Source organism: Erythrolamprus reginae, chromosome 2 (genome assembly GCF_031021105.1).
Source record: "Erythrolamprus reginae isolate rEryReg1 chromosome 2, rEryReg1.hap1, whole genome shotgun sequence".
NCBI classification, from domain to species: Eukaryota; Metazoa; Chordata; class Lepidosauria; order Squamata; family Dipsadidae; genus Erythrolamprus; species Erythrolamprus reginae.
In genome coordinates, this window is record NC_091951.1 from 22407831 (window position 1) to 22424903 (window position 17073).

Genomic DNA, 17073 nt, shown 5'->3' on the forward strand with positions numbered 1-17073 from the left:
TTGTTTTGGTGTTAGATTGATTGTGTGCTTGTTTTTTAATATTCTGGGGTTGTTTTTTATGAATTTTTCAGCTTAACATTGTAATTGGATTGGTGGGTATTGGATTTGTTATTATGTATTGTTTTTACTTTGTTGTGAGCCGCCCCGAGTTTGCGGAGAGGGGCGGCATATAAATCCAATAAATCTAATCTAATCTAATCTAGCCCCTAGTCACTCCCCCTCCATAGCTTCCAAACCAGCTGTTGCTTCTAGAGGAGGAAGATTAAAGATTCCAGTGCCTCCCACAGCTGGTTCCTTGGCTTGTTCTTTCTTTTCCATTACACCTGATTCTGGAAACGATGGTTGAGGCTTAGGACCCCAAACAGTGCCCCAACTGGGTTAATGTCAGCATTCCAATTAACATCCGAGAAATAAATCAGAGTCCAAACCTTGGCCTTCTTCCAAGTTCCAATTTATTAACAGAGTCAATGTTGGCCACAAACTTTTCCTACAGTTCTCCACCCAGGTTAAAGTCCATCCCTTGTCCCCATCCCCACAGGTTCATCACAAGGACCACTCCAATTCTCTCAACATCCATGATCCTCCCATGTACTTCCGGCTGGTGCTGAACAAAAGATGACCTTGAATCTCTGGAAGTAATTTGTTGTGGCTAGCATTTTTTCTCTCTCATGCAACCACCCTCCCCAATTCCCACAGTACTATTCTACTTCTGGCAGGCCAGAGTCTCCGACTCAAAACGCTGGCTTCAGCCTGACAGCAGGATAAATGTGATGCCTTATCCCCCAAGCCTAGGCACGATCGGCAGTTTGGATGCTCAAATGCCGTCACTAAGCTTGGATTGATATCTGTGTGTGCACAGGATGACCAAGATGTTCTTCTTCCAATCTCAAACATACTTGGTGTTTATTTCCCTGTCTGGCACATCTCCCAGCAAAGCAACAGATGGAGAGATGACACTGTTGAGTGTGAAAGCATGGAGGAGAAAGTTTACAGGGAGAAGAGTCCAATTTATGCCTTGGCAATTCTTTGGAAAGCAAAAGTAGGTGGCAGGGGAGCAGCACTCCTTCACAAGAGAGGCTGGCCCTTTCCAAAAAGGAAATCCTTGTATCCAGGTATGTGTGCTTCCTCCTCTCCAGAGATCTGTCAAGGCAAAAGTTGAACCTTCCTGCAAAATTTCTCTCTCACGCTTCCACATGCAGCAGCATCCACCGCCTATTATAGCCCAGTCAAGGCTGGGAGTGGGGACCCAGAAGTCTCCAACAGAGGAAGGGGAGGCCAGGATGAAAACCAAAGCCTTGTCCACCAGAGGAGCGTAGCCATCCCTCTCAGGGCACATGGAGGACCCCCTTAATAAGGCATTGGCTGCCCAGAGCCCTGGGCAATGGAGGGCAAGCATTTCCATGCAAGACCTGGCTTTGTAAGCATAGCATTGTCAGATTTCAGATGGGAGACCACCATGGGAGAGGCCAGGAGGGGGGCAAGGGGATAGCAAAGCTAGCACGATTGCTGGTGGCCGAGTATAAAAAGAATACCTCCGGGACCGTCTTCTGATGCATAGAAACATAGAAGACTGACGGCAGAAAAAGACCTCATGGTCCATCTAGTCTGCCCTTATACTATTTCCTGTATTTTATCTTACAATGGATATATGTTTATCCCAGGCATGTTTAAATTCAGTTACTGTGGATTTACCAACCACGTCTGCTGGAAGTTTGTTCCAAGGATCTACGACTCTTTCAGTGAAATCATATTTTCTCGCGTTGCTTTTGATCTTTCCCCCAACTAACTGCATGAATCCCAGCTGCCGATTAGGTCCCACAGAGTTGGACTTCTCCGGGTCCCGTCAACTAAACAATGTCGTCTGGTGGGCCCCAGGGGAAGAGCCTTCTCTGTGGTGGCTCCGGCCCTCTGGAATCAACTCCCCCCAGAGATCAGAACTGCCCCCACCCTCCTTGTCTTTCGCAAACTACTTAAGACCCACCTATATCGCCAGGCATGGGGAAATTGAGACATCTCCCCCAGGCTTTTTATAGTTTTATGTATGGAATGCGTGTGTTGCATGGTATTTAAATGAGGGGTTTTTAGATGTTTTTTAATATTAGATTTGTTTACATTGTCACGCAGTTTTATTATTGTTGTGAGCCGCCCTGAGTCTTCGGAGAGGGGCGGCATACAAATCTAATAAATTATTATTATTATTATTATTATTATTATTAAGTGCTAATGCAGTTCACTCAGAACCTCCCACCTTCTCATTCCAATCTCCTCCCTCTGTCCCTCCCTCCCTCCTTCCCAGTGTCCTTTAAAAGGATCACAAGTCCTTTTAAAGTCATCTCCACACTCCACACATTTATAAGGTCTTTGGAAGGTCTTGTGGGAATCGGGACTACTACTATAGGTAAAGGTCTTTCCACATTCGATGCATATATAAGATCTTTCTCCTGTGTGGATAGTCTTGTGGGAATTAAGATAACTGCTACGAGTAAAGGTCTTTCCACACTCCATGCATTTATAAGGTCTTTCTCCTGTGTGGACTCTCTCGTGGCGATGGAATTGGCTGCTAGAAGTAAAGGTCTTTCCACAGTCCATGCATTTATAAGGCCGTTCTCCTTTGTGGTTCCTTTGATGGATTATAAAAGAATGATTAAAACGGAAGGTCTTTCCACACTCCATGCATTCATAAGGTCTTTCTCCTGAGTGGTTTCTCTTGTGGCAATTTAGACTATAGCTCCAAGTAAAGGTCTTTCCACACTCTGTGCATTCATACGGCTTCTCTCCAGTGTGGATCCTCTTGTGGGAATTAAGATTAGTACTTTTCCTAAAGCTCTTTCCACACTCCATGCATTGATATGGCTTCTCTCCTGTGTGGAACAAATTGTGGGAATTAAGATGACTGCTACTAGCAAAGCTCTTTCCACACTCCATGCATTGATAGGGTCTCTCTACTGTGTGGATCCCCTTGTGGGAATTAAGTTGACCACTACGAGCAAAGCTCTTTCCACACTCCGTGCATTGATATGGTTTCTCTTCCGTGTGGATCCTGTTGTGGCGATTAAGATGAGTGCTACAAGAAAAGCTCTTTCCACACTCCGTGCATTGATATGGTTTCTCTCCCGTGTGGATCCTCTTGTGGCGATTAAGTTGAGTGCTAAGAATAAAGGTTTTTCCACACTCCATGCATTGATATGGTTTCTCTCCCGTGTGGATCATTTTGTGGGCATTAAGATAATTGCTACGAGTAAAGGTCTTTCCACAATCCGTGCAGATAAATCGTTTCTCTTCTGAAAGTGTCTTTTTATGAGAAAAGAGATGGTCGGTTTTATTGAAACTTTTCCCACATTCCGTCAATTTATATGGTCTTTCTCCCATATCCATCACTGTAGGATTAGGAAGCCAACTGACCCAAGACAGACTTTTTTCAATTCCACTTTGTGATTGATTCGTTTCATCACCCTTTGGTTGAATCAGATCTTCCTCCTCTTTCAAATGGATCGCTTGGGGTTCCTGCTTGCAATTCTTCTCTTGCCCATTAAAGCCTTTGGAAAAGAAAAAGGAAAATGGTATATTTTCATTCCAATAGGATTGGATCACAACCCTGAACTAGCCAGAACCTGGTCCAGAATAGGCCATTTCATCCCGGCATGAAGCCTGTCTCTCAGATTCTTACTATTCTCTTCTATGAAATGAGTACAGTGGTACTTCTACCTACAAACTTAATTTGTTCCATGACCAGGTTCGTAAGTAGAAAGGTTTGTAAGAAACAATTTCCCCCATATGAATCACTGTAAAAGCAAATAATGAGTGCAAACCCACCCCAAAAGTCACCCCTGTTCTTTTGCTGCTGGGATTCCTCTGAGCATCCCCTTGCTGGGAATCCCTGCCTCCTGACTTCTTTTGCCAGCCAAACTCCCGTTCTTTTGCTGCTGGGATTCCTCTGAGCCTCCCCTTGCTGGGAATCCCTACCTCCTGACTTCCTTTGCCAGCCAAACTCCCGTTCTTTTGCTGCTGGGATTCCTCTGAGCATCCCCTTGCTGGGATTCCCCGCCTCCTGACTTCCTTTGCCCGCCAAACTCCCGTTCTTTTGCTGCTGGGATTCCTCTGAGACTCCCCTTGCTGGGAATCCCTGCCTCCTGACTTCTTTTGCCAGCCAAACTCCCGTTCTTTTGTTCCTGGGATTCCTCTGAGCCTCCCCTTGCTGGGAATCCCTACCTCCTGACTTCCTTTGCCAGCCAAACTCCCGTTCTTTTGCTCCTGGGATTCCTCTGAGCATCCCCTTGCTGGGAATCCCTGCCTCCTGACTTCTTTTGCCAGCCAAACTCCCGTTCTTTTGCTGCTGGGATTCCTCTGAGCCTCCCCTTGCTGGGATTCCCTGCCTCCTGACTTCTTTTGCCAGCCAAACTCCCATTCTTTTGCTCCTGGGATTCCTCTGAGCCTCCCCTTGCTGGGAATCCCCGCCTCCAGACTTCCTTTGCCAGCCAAACCCTTGTTCTTTTGCTGCTGGGATTCCTCTGAGCCTCCCCTTGCTGGGAATCCCTGCTTCCTGACTTCCTTTGCCAGCCAAACTCCCGTTCTTTTGCTGCTGGGATTCCTCTGAGCTCCCTTTGCTGGGAATCTCCGCCTCCTGACTTCCTTTGCCAGCCAAAGCCCCAGTTCTTTTGCTGCTGGGATTTCCCTGAGGCTCTCCTCACTGGGATTCAAAGCACCTTTGAAGGGATTCTCAGTGAGGGGAGCCTCAGGGGAATCCCAGCAGTGCAGGAATGGGCACTTTGGGTGGCAACGGAAGTCTGGAGGCGGGGCATCCCAGCGGCGGCCGCTCAGGTTCATAGGGTGAAAATGGTTTGGAAGTAGAGACAAAAAAATCTTAAACACCAGGTTCGTATCTCGAAAAGTTCGTCAGTAGAGGCGTTTGTAAGTAGAGGTACCACTGTATTGCTTTTATGAGCAGAAAGCATTAAAATATCTTTTGTTTTAAAAAAAGAAGCTATGCAGTTTCCCAAATTTCCTTTCAATAAATTTCCACCTTGTATGAAATCACTTTGGTCAAATGGTTAAGGCACCAGGCTAGAAACTGGGTGATTCTGAGTATTAGTTCTACCATTAACGTTAATGTTGTCTGGGTGACTTTGGGTCAATCTCTGTCAGCTCAATCCATTTCACAGTATCCCATCCCCCCCCCAGGGAATACAACAGGAGGAAAGAACATTGGGTATGTCCACTGCCCATATTATTTAAAAATAAATAAAGGAAGCATATAGAGTGCATTCATTATGTACTCAGACCCTCTTCACTATTTTCAATTTTATTATATTGCAGCCTGATTCTACTCTCTCTCCTGTTAATCTACACTCAGTACTGAATTTTGGCAAAGTTAAAACAGAATTTTAAAAATGTCTGTAAGTTTATTAAAAAGAAAAACAAACTGAAATATCACATTAACATCAGTATTCTGACTCTCTGCAACAGCCCTTGGAATTTAGCTCAGGTGCCTCCCATTTCTGAAGATTGCCGCTGACATGTTTCTATGCCATGATTGGAGTTCACCTGTGATCAATTCAATTGATTGGATGACATGGGGCGTTGGTTCTCACCTGATAGCTTCTTCTTGTAGGGTGGAGCCAATATCCAAGTATGGGATGACACCATCCATCCGTCCAATCAGAACTGTGCCTTCTAGTTCATCCTATGCAGCTTCTGCTCAGGCAATCTCACACTACTCACAAGAGCCTACAAAACTTTTGCCAGACCCATCCTAGACTACTGCTCATCTGTCTGGAACCCATACCACATCTCGGACATCAACACCCTTGAAAATGTCCAAAGATATCTCACCAGAAGAGCCCTTCACTCCTCCACTCTAAGAATCCTGGGCCTAGAAAGCCTAGAACTACAGCGCCTAAAACACGATTTGACTATTGCCCACAAGATCATATGCTGCAACGTCCTACCGGTCAATGACTACTTCAGCTTCAACTGCAACAACACAAGAGCACGCAACAGATTCAAACTTAATACGAACCGCTCCAAACTTGACTGTAAAAAATATGACTTCAACAATCGAGTTATCGAAGCATGGAACTCATTACCGGACTCAATTGTGTCAACCCCTAACCCCCAACACTTCTCCCTTAGACTCTCCACGATTGACCTCTCCAGGTTCCTAAGAGGCCAGTAAGGGGCGTACATAAGTGCACTGGTGTGCCTTTCGTCCCCTGTCCAATTGTCTTTCCTTTCTCTCACTTATCATATATATTTTCTTTCTTTCATATATCCTCTCCTCTAAATTCACTTTACCCTTATATATATTACTACATGTCTATTTTTCTTCCTATGTATTTGTGTATTGAACAAATGAATAAATAAATAAATATATCTCCGCCTTTGCATCCATTTCCCCATCTTTTGGTGGAGACCCACTGCAGACTTATTTATTTATTTATTGGATTTCTAAGCCGCCCCTCTCCAAGGACTCGGGGCGGCTCACAACATATAAAATATACAATATGTTGTGTGTTCCCCCAACTGGATAACCATAATCATAGAATAATTACAAATTACAAGAAAAAGGGTCCCAAATACTAGCCCAGACTCGTCTGGAGTGGGATTGGATGTTGACTCATCCCTACGAGAAGAGGCATATCACCAATGCCCCTTTTCCATAGTGGGTGGAGCCAAACATTCAAATATGGCACATGTCAAAGCCACATATCAAAGAGGGAGGGTTAAGTCTGGCCAGAAGATTGCCCCTGAAAATGCATCTGTTGTAGTACCCTGTGGTCGAAGACTACTTCCGCCAAAGCCTAAATGTCAATCTTATAGCGGTGAATAAAGGATGTTGGAAATGACCAAGCGGCTGCCCTGCACATCTCCTTGAGATGATTTGCAAGCAAAAATGGCAGAAAATCCCCAAGCCAGGCGTGCAAAGTTTATCACATCATTATTTCGTACTACGTATAGATTAAGGACAAAAAAAGTGAATTTCAATTATTGTAGTAACATGCTGCAGCATAACGAAGTGGACAAAAGTGAAGGGGGCTTGAATACCTTCCGAATGCACTGTAAATAAATGACCCACCCCCCCCCCCCCCCCGAAATAACGTTTAACTCCTTTCACTATATTACTGAGCACAGACAGTGATTCTTACCCAGAGAAAAGAGATTCCTGGAATTCTCCAGCATGACTTCTGTGTGGAGTGCTTTTTGGTCAGCGTCCAGGTGAGACCACTCCTCCTCCGAGAAATAGACAGCCACTTCGTCAAAAGGCACAACAGCCTGAAAAATGACACAAGTTTCTCTATTAACAGATAATCCCAAGACTAATTTTTTCAGGTTCAGGAGGGAAGTGTTTTTAATAGGAAAGTGAACACAAGAACAAGGGGACACAATCTGAAGTTAGTTGGGGGAAAGATCAAAGGCAACATGAGAAAATATTATTTTACTGAAAGAGTAGTAGATCCTTGGAACAAACTTCCAGCAGACGTGGTTGGTAAATCCACAGTAACTGAATTTAAACATGCCTGGGATAAACATATATCCATTGTAAGATAAAATACAGGAAATAGTATAAGGGCAGACTAGATGGACCATGAGGTCTTTTTCTGCCGTCAGTCTTCTATGTTTCTATGTTTCTAATGCAATAATTTTCATCCACCAATTCTAGAAAAGAGATCTAGTGAACAAAATGGTCATCTTCTACAGAATTCAGAATTAACATCTCACCTCTTTTGGCTGACAGCACAGCTAAATTATGTTTGATCAAGCTGGTCGATTATTTCTTCCTACCATTTCTAATTTTGGTTCAATATTTTTTGTGCAGATGGACATAGGTTCTGCATGCTTTTAAAAAAATTTCCAGCACAAGCTATTGTGAGCTATTCAGAAACATCTTAGCAAGCCTTGCTGGCTGTAAAACATCTTCAACTCGTTTTCCTTGAATGCCAATGACAGCAAATTTTATATTTGTTTCCCACGCTTTTCCCATTTCTCCAATTTTATATTATATTTGAAATTCTTGGCCCATTTAGTCATTGTTTCTTTGACGATCTCATCCATTTTATATCTCAAGAAATATTTTTATATTTTGCTTATTAATTTTTCAAATGTACCTTCTATAATTTTGTCCAATTCTTGCTGATCCTTTTGCATTTCATTTATTTTAATCCTCTTTATCTGTATTTAGACTGGGTTTGTATCTACATCCGCCAATTAATTCCCCCTACCTAGGTCATGTTCCAATTCTTGTTTTGCTTTCAGGTTTTCCTGTTTGTTTAATAAATCCTTGTATCTAATTATCTTATCTGTATCAATTACATTTGGATGTTTCTATTGTGGATAACCACATTGGGATTTTTATAATACTCTCCCCCCAAAAAATCTGTAAGAGTGCATTCCTTACTATAGGCTTTTGAAAGTAGCTATGCATTTTATACTTTTCATTCCATAGGATCCTTCTATAACTAAGATCCTTTTATTTCTTAAATCCATCCAATCTTTTCACCAAATTAAGATAGATGCCTGATAATATACACTGTTCAAAAAAATAAAGGGAACACTTAAAAAACAGAATATAACTTCAAGTAAATCAAAATGTTGTGAAATCAAACTTTCTACTTAGGAAGCATCCCTGATTGACAGTCAATTTCACATGCTGCTGTGCAAATGAAATATTTAATGAGAATATTTCATTCATTCAGATCTAGGATGTGTTATTTGAGTTATTTATTTTTTTGAGCAATATATTTGAATTTGTTGGTGATTCTCCATATAGATGCAGTTCCACTGAGCACTAAAGGGTGAGTGTGGTTGGTCAGCCAGTTTTGAATCCATCTGGTGGTGTTCAGCTGTCATCCAGGCCATATCAACCCCGGACCAAAATTGATGCGCACATCAGTAAAATGTATATTGATATATATCCTGTGTATCTCTCTCCATGCATCCTGAAGGTTATATACTGTTTCCATATCAAAAATATGCTTTTCAATAGACAAAAAGGGAGTATTATTTTATTTTATTTTTTGTAATGGTATCTGAGAATAACCCTGGGAGACAGAAGATGCTGGTCAACGAAATCTGATGGTGAAGCAGGAGTGGAGAAGAGAAAGTGACCCACAAAGAATCCCCTCAGAAGGGAGAGGGTGGGCTAAACTGAGTGTGAATGTTCACTGACCTGATATCAAAATTGTATTGCGTAGAAACATCAATTTTATACATTGAACCGTAGAATGAAATCCATCCAAGACCTTTTCCAGTCTTATTTCTCCTTACCTGGAGTAGCGGTTCAGTTAATCCTTCAGCTCCAGAACAAAGAGAGGATTCTAAAAAGTCCAAGAACAATTTTCTACTCTCTATGAGAAAGATAAAAAATAGTGGAAACAGGTTTGTTAAAGAGACAAACTCCAATAAAGTGGAGCAAAAAATATCAGTTAAATATTTAAAATTCACACCACATGGAAAGAGCTTTTCTTACCTTGCACAGCGTCTTGACTTTGACCTTTCTGGAAGTTCTCCGTGAAGAGCAGCTCCTGATAAGATCTGAATGAACCTTTCCCTTCCTCTCTATACTCAGTCACAGCTTCCATGGATTTCTGGACATGATGTGATGCAAGAAACAAAGGAAGAGAACATAAATATAAATGAATTATCATGTGGCACTTTCAAACTAGAAGCCCCCATTGCTGAAACTCAAAACAGAATGGAAGAATTGCCCCAAATACATCCTCTAGGAGAACAGAACAAATGCCCTTAGGAGTTAATAATCCCAGAAAACTCTGCCAGAAAGGGATTGACAAATCCAGAGGGATCCTCTTTAGAGCTGCCATAATTACATTCTCCCACCTGCAACTCTTCTTTCATCTTTTCATCCTCCTGGGTCAGCAAGAAGCCTTCAGCCAGGGACACGGCCTGGGAGCTGGTCTCTGCTCCACACTCCCGCACCCATCTTGCCATCTCTGGGGGAAGGACCGCCAGCAATTGTTCCAGGAGCACCAGGTCCAGCATCTGAGCCTTGGTGTGTTTTTCTGGTTGCAGCCACTGATGACAAAGGTAGTGAAGCCGAGTGCAAATATCTCGGGGACGACTCCCCTCCTGAAACTGCATTTTTCTGAAGTGGCAGCATTGAACCTCTGGACTATTGGAAGCCTCTTTGTGGCTCTTCTGCCCAGGACTTGCCCCACAGTTCCAAGGCTGAGCAGCTGGAGGGTCTTTTCTAATTTCTGCATCTGCTGGGTGTTGTCCCTCCATCTTCTTTCTGGTCTCTAATCCAGCTCCAAAATGGAACCAAGGATCCGCACAGGTCTTTCTGTTCACAAGAGGTTTGGTCAAATTCTCCAAGGCCATTCAGCTCTCTTCCCAGACAAGATACTTAAGATTCCAGAAGAACCAGAAAATATTTCCAGCTTATATATCTGAAATGGAAAACAAATAATTCAGAGTGTTTACTAGGGTGATTAATTGAACTACTGAGCATCCTTATCAAGAGAGTAAAGAGAAGTGGAGGAGAGAGGGAAGGGGAAAAAAAGAAATTTGGATTAACCTACCAATGTCTGGGAGGGGGGTTATCTTATTAGTTATCTTGATCTCTCTATACGCGGAGGGGAAATGCACCGAACCCTTCAGGACAGAACTACCAAACTAGCGGTCTGAGGACCAGATGCATTATGCCATGACGGGTTTATCAAAGGGGAAGAAAGTCCAGATATGTCACATGAGGACTTGGGTTTAACATCCCCTGCTTCAGGATGTTAATCTTTATCAAAATATTGGAAAAATACATTTACAGTACATGTTTTTGATTTTTACATCCTAGTTTTTATTTGTATGCCGCCCGAGTCTACGGAGAGGGGTGGCATACAAATCTAATAGATAGATAGATAGATAGATAGATAGATAGATAGATAGATAGATAGATAGATAGATAGAGATAGATAAATAAACAAACAAATAAATAAATTAAATATTTTTAAAAATTTCTTACAGCTCTGTATTATTTTTATAAATTACTCTAGGGAGAAATTATACATAATGGTCCTTCTTACTATTTCCCCCACAACTACAACTCTGTGAAATAGATTGGGCTGAGAGTTGGGATGGGCTCAAGTCTTTCATGGCAAAGGTTGGACTAGAAGTTCATCTCCTGGTTTCAAAGCCTTGTGCTTTCATCGCTGAACCAAATGGTTCTCTCTGGCTAATCATAATGTAATACATTATAAATTAAAAGACAGTCTATGGCTGCACTCCATGCTCCCAGGTCCTTGCACACGGAGTTGCAACCTTGCGTGCAAAGGCAGCAGGAGGGACACCGACCGCTCGTTTCTCTCCGCCTGGGAAGGGGGAGGAGAGGGAAACCTCTTCTAAAAACGGGGCCAAGAAATAGGCAGGAAACTGACCAGGACTCAAGACTGACTCGGAGGCACAAATCTCTTTTTTGCAAAGCCGATCTCTCCGCCTCTCCCTCCATGCAAACCTTTCCCCGTCAAAATGGAGCGTAAATCCTTTTTTATTTGACCCTGGTCCCCCCCCCCCCCGGGGGCAAAGCGAAGGGCGGGAAGCTTTGCTTTTCTCTCCTGCATGCAGAGGGGCGGCAGGGGAACATGGGGCCACTGGCTCTCCCCCTTCCCACCACAAGCCTGATGAATGGGAAAGTGCCCCCCCCCCTTCCGTCACTGAACCTCGACTCACGTCTGGCTGTCCAAGCCCAGGCCTTGCCTTCCAACCTCTTCCTTTGCCCAAAGGCGCAATTGGGCTCTGCAGAAAGAGCGGAGAAGCTTTGAAGCCTTTGCTGGAAAATGTCTCCGGAAGAACGCATCTCTCCTTTCCTGGGGAGCAGGTTGGCGCATGCTCAGTTCTCTTGTATGGGGACAGGAAGGAGCTGTCCGGCTTTTGCAAGGAGGCCCCCTAGAGGATCCTTTGCGCATTGCGTGAAGACCCTGAAAGGGCGGAGGACGTCATGTTTTCCACTTTAAAAATAAATCTTTATTGAATTATTTAAAAACAGAAATACAGGCTACATATATACATAGTCATAATACCGAAGTGATTCACAAAGGACCAAAAGAAGAAAACAACTCCCCCCCAAAAATAACAAGTATATGGGATTTTAGTCATCGTTTTAATTATTAGATTTGTACATATATTGTTTTGTATTGTATTATATTGTATTGTATTGTATTGTATTTATTTATTTATTTATTAGATTTGTATGCCGCCATACAAGTCTAATAAATAATAATAATAATAATAATAATAATAATAATAATAATAATTTTTTAAAATTAGATTTGTATGCCGCCCCTCTCCGAGGACTCGGAGCAGCTCACAATAATACAACATGTACAAATCTAATGTTAGAAAACAATTTAAAATCCATTATTATAAAAAATAAAATCACGCAACCTAACAAACCATATATCATCATCATCATCATCAAATAATAATATTAATGATGATGATGATGATGGCGATGATGATAATAATAATAATAATAATAATAATAATAATAATAATAATAATAATAGTAATAATAGTAATAGTAATAATAGAGCCCATCTAGATTTATATGCCACCCAGTCCGTCTGGAGCTGGCAGCTTATAAATCTAAGTCAGTCAGTCAGTAACTTGGTTTTGGTGAAAATCTATGTGGGGCCTGAAGAGCCTCCAAATTTGTGCTCTTTCCAGATCTTGTAGTGTAACCTTCCAATAGATGTTGCTATGTCAGCAGAGCCCACCGAACTGCAAAGGCTTCCTTCTCCCAAATCACCCATTTGCATTCCGTGTTGTTTAACTTCCTGGAGGTGTATGTGCATGGTTACAACATTCCCTGCTCATTTGTTTGCAACAGTACTGCAGCCCCAGCCACGCTACTAGCATCAGCCTGCACAACAAACAGCTTAGCTCTATCTGGGTTGCTGTCAAACATCATTTTCATTACAGGGGGATCCTAGTGGACCATCAGAATATCTCCGGGACCGCCTTCTGCCGCACGAATCCCAGCGACCGATTGGGTCCCACAGAGTTGGCCTTCTCCGGGTCCCGTCAACTAAACAATGTCGTTTGACGGGACCCAGAGGAAGAGCCTTCTCTGTGGCGGCCCTGACCCTCTGGAACAAGCTCCACCCAGAGATTAGAACTGCCCCCACCCTCCTCGCCTTTCGTAAACTCCTTAAAACCCACCTCTGCCGTCAGGCATGGGGGAATTGAAACATCTCCCCCGGGCCTATACAGTTTATGTATGGTATGTTTGTGCTTATGTTTGCTTTTAATAATGGGGTTTTTAGTGTTTCTCTTAAATTATTAGATTTGTTATATATTGTTTATTATTGCTGTGAGCCGCCCTGAGTCTACGGAGAGGGGCGGCATGCAAATCTAATAAACAAACAAACAAACAAACAAACAAATAAATAAATAAATCAGACCCTGCCCCTGTCCACTCAGACCTGACACTATTTATTTATTTATTAGATTTGTATGCCGCCCCTCTCTGTAGACTCAGGGCGGCTCACAGCAACAATAAAAGAATGAACAACAAATCTAATAATTAAAAAAAACACTAAAAAAACCCTTATTAAAAGCAAACATACACACAAACATACCATGCATAAACTGTAGTATGTCCTCCAGAACAACTTTGTCCAGGTGGGGCCCTTGGTATAGGCCCGGTGAACTGAAGACCCAAACCTGAAGTGCTAGGACCCGGCTCTGATGTAATAAAACAAGGGGAGGAGGCCCAGGGAGGTTCGCTCTGTACCTGGATATTCCCTCCAGTCTCAGAGGGTTGCCACCACATTCCCGTTCCAGTATCCTGTAAGCCAGCAGATCTCCCTTATAACATCCATTGTCTAGGTTCGACGTGTATAAAATCATGCATGGGATAGAAAAGGTGGATAGAGAAAAATTATTTTCTCTATCACACAATATTAAGATGAGGGGGCACTCCCTAAAGCTCATAGGTAAGAAAGTGAGGACAAATCAAGGGAAATATTTCTTCACCCAGAGGGTCGTTGGTTTATGGAATTCACTTCCAGAAGAGGTCGTGACAGCTGTCAGCCTGGATAGCTTCAAGGCAGGATTAGACAGATTCATGGATGCCAAGTGTATCGGTGGTCATTGAAACAGATGTCCAAGTGCTGCCTCTATGTTGGTTGAGGCAGGCAGGATTCTCTTGAGTACTATTTGTTGAGGGTCAAGGGAAAGGGACGGTCTTGCCTTCTCTTTCTGCTCAAGATCCCCATGGACAATTGATGGGCCACTGTATGACACAGAATGCTGGTCTCAATGGGCTTTGGCCTGATTCAGCATGGCTCTTCTTATGTTCTTAACACTGTTGAATAGCTCCACTGGTCTTCAGATATGTGTCACTCTCTCCACTGGGTGAAGTGGCTTTTGATGGGTGATAGCGCTGGAGGGGGCTTCCCATATGTAGAAGGACCCATAGAAACCTGCCACCAACCTCCAGTATCTCCCTCTTGTCTCCACCTTTCCTGAGGAATGTCAGCTCCACATCCACATCCAAGCACTTGGGCAACGTTAGTCTCTCCTTTGGCCTTACATCAGGATCCACTCTGAAGTTAGCCATCCTGGAGTAGGCACAGAGAGCACTCCTCTATAACTGTCTGGTTTGGTGCTGCAACCCAACAGGACCGACACAGACTTCAGAGGAGAATCAGAACTGCAGAAAAAACAATTGCTGCCAACCTGCCTTCCATTGAGGACCTGTATACTGCACGAGTCAAAAAGAGGGCGGGGAAAATATTTACTGACCCCTCACATCCTGGACACGAATTGTTTCAACTCCTACCCTCAAAACGTCGCTACAGAGCACTGCACACCAAGACAACTAGACACAAGAAGTTTTTTCCCGAACGCCATCACTCTACTAAACAAATAATTCCCTCAACAGTCAGACTTTCTACTAAATCTGTACTTCTATTCTACTAGTTTTTCTCATCATTCCTTTCACCCATTTCCTCCCATGTTGACTGTATGACTGTAACTTGTTGCTTATATCCTAAGATTTTTATTAATATTGCTTCTTCATTGCTTATTTGACCCCTATGACAATCATGAAGTGTCCTACTACATGATTCTTGACAAATGTATATTTTATTTTATGTACACTGAGAGCATCTGCACCAAGACAAATTCCTTGTGTGTCCAATTACACTTGGCCAATAAAAACTCTATTCTATTCTATTCTATTCTATTCTACTGACTCCTCAGCCAGCTCCCCAGCGTTCTTCAATCCCCTCTGTCCTTACCTGGACCTCTTTGTTAGATATGGGGGCTGAAAACCTGTCAGGTTCCATGAAGCTGTTGGAATAAAAAGGCTCGAACACACTCATGCTGCACACAATTAATTCACCAACTTCTGGCACTCATCAACCATCATTACATGAATGAGAACTTTGTCAGCAGTAGCTTCCCAGGGTTCCCTCCACCTATTTAGCATGTAATGTGCACCACCCTGTGACTCCACCCACTCCCAGCGTTTGGTGCCTCAAGCCATGACTGTACAGCTGTTAGTTGTGAAGACAAGCGTTGGCTTAATTTGAATTTTTTTTAATTAGGTATCACAAATAATAAAGATAGAAACATAGAAGTCTGATGGCAGAAAAAGACCTCATGGTCCATCTAGTCTGCCCTTATACTATTTTCTGTATTTTATCTTAGGATGGATATATGTTTATCCCAGGCATGTTTAAATTCAGTTACTGTGGATTTATCTACCACGTCTGCTGGAAGTTTGTTCCAAGGATCTACTACTCTTTCAGTAAAATAATATTTTCTCATGTTGCTTTTGATCTTTCCCCCAACTAACTTCAGATTGTGTCCCCTTGTTCTTGTGTTCACTTTCCTATTAAAAACACTTCCCTCCTGGACCTTATTTAACCCTTTAACATATTTAAATGTTTCGATCATGTCCCCCCTTTTCCTTCTGTCCTCCAGACTATACAGATTGAGTTCATTAAGTCTTTCCTGATACGTTTTATGCTTAAGACCTTCCACCATTCTTGTAGCCCGTCTTTGGACCCGTTCAATTTTGTCAATATCTTTTTGTAGGTGAGGTCTCCAGAACTGAACACAGTATTCCAAATGTGGTCTCACCAGCGCTCTATATAAGGGGATCACAATCTCCCTCTTCCTGCTTGTTATACCTCTAGCTATGCAGCCAATCATCCTACTTGCTTTCCCTACCACCTGACTGCACTGTTCACCCATTTTGAGACTGTCAGAAATCACTACCCCTAAATCCTCTTCTTCTGAAGATAAAAAAGAAATATATTATTTAATAATTCATATTTTAGTAGCTGCAAGGATTGTTTTTGCAAAGATGGAAAGAAATGGAGATCCCCAAGGATGAGGAGGTCTTTAGTAGGATTATGGAATGCGCAGAATTAGATATGATGACGAGGCGGTTGAATAACCAAGTAGAAACAGAATTTTATAAAACTTGGCAAAAGGTTTATAGTTGGTGGAATAAAAGAAATGTTTAAAGATGTTAAAACAAAGAGTTTAATAGTTAAATTTATTAGACAGAATATATTATATAAAGATATTTTATAGAAATGTTTACTTTTCTGAATTGATCTAAACTATAATTAGTTTTTCCTTTTTGTATTAAGAAGACTGAGCGGATCCATTGTAGCTCCTTTTTATGTTATGTGTTACGTTTTGTCTGTTTTATGTTTGTTTGACATGTTATGTCTTTTATTTTGAAAATAATAAAATAATAAAAATATTTAAAGAAGAAGAAATTGCTGGCATCCAACATTCTAGATGCGGTAATCAGAACTCTTAAGGGAGTCTTCCTCAGACAAGCAGGGATGGAGAAGGTAGAACAGCCAGAGAAAGGGAAACGCCCAAAAACTTGGTCCAGTATCAGAACAGATACAGTGATACCTTGTCTTACGAACTTAATTGGTTCCAGGATGAGGTTCGTAAGGTGAAAACTTTGTAAGACAAAACAATGCTTCCCATAGGAATCAATGGAAAAGCGATTAATGCGTGCAAGCCCAAAATTCACCCCTTTTGCCAGCCGAAATGCATGTTTTCGCGCTGCTGGGATTCCTCTGCAGCATCGCA

The 17073-nt window shown here is 42.3% G+C and overlaps 2 pseudogenes; both read right to left on the reverse strand.

Moving 5' to 3' along the window:
* The window catches only part of LOC139163212 (zinc finger protein 585A-like), a 36712-nt pseudogene extending 24885 nt beyond the window's left edge, over window positions 1–11827 (reverse strand).
* Window positions 1–17073, reverse strand: part of LOC139159963 (zinc finger protein 420-like) — a 92696-nt pseudogene that overhangs the window by 62509 nt on the left and 13114 nt on the right.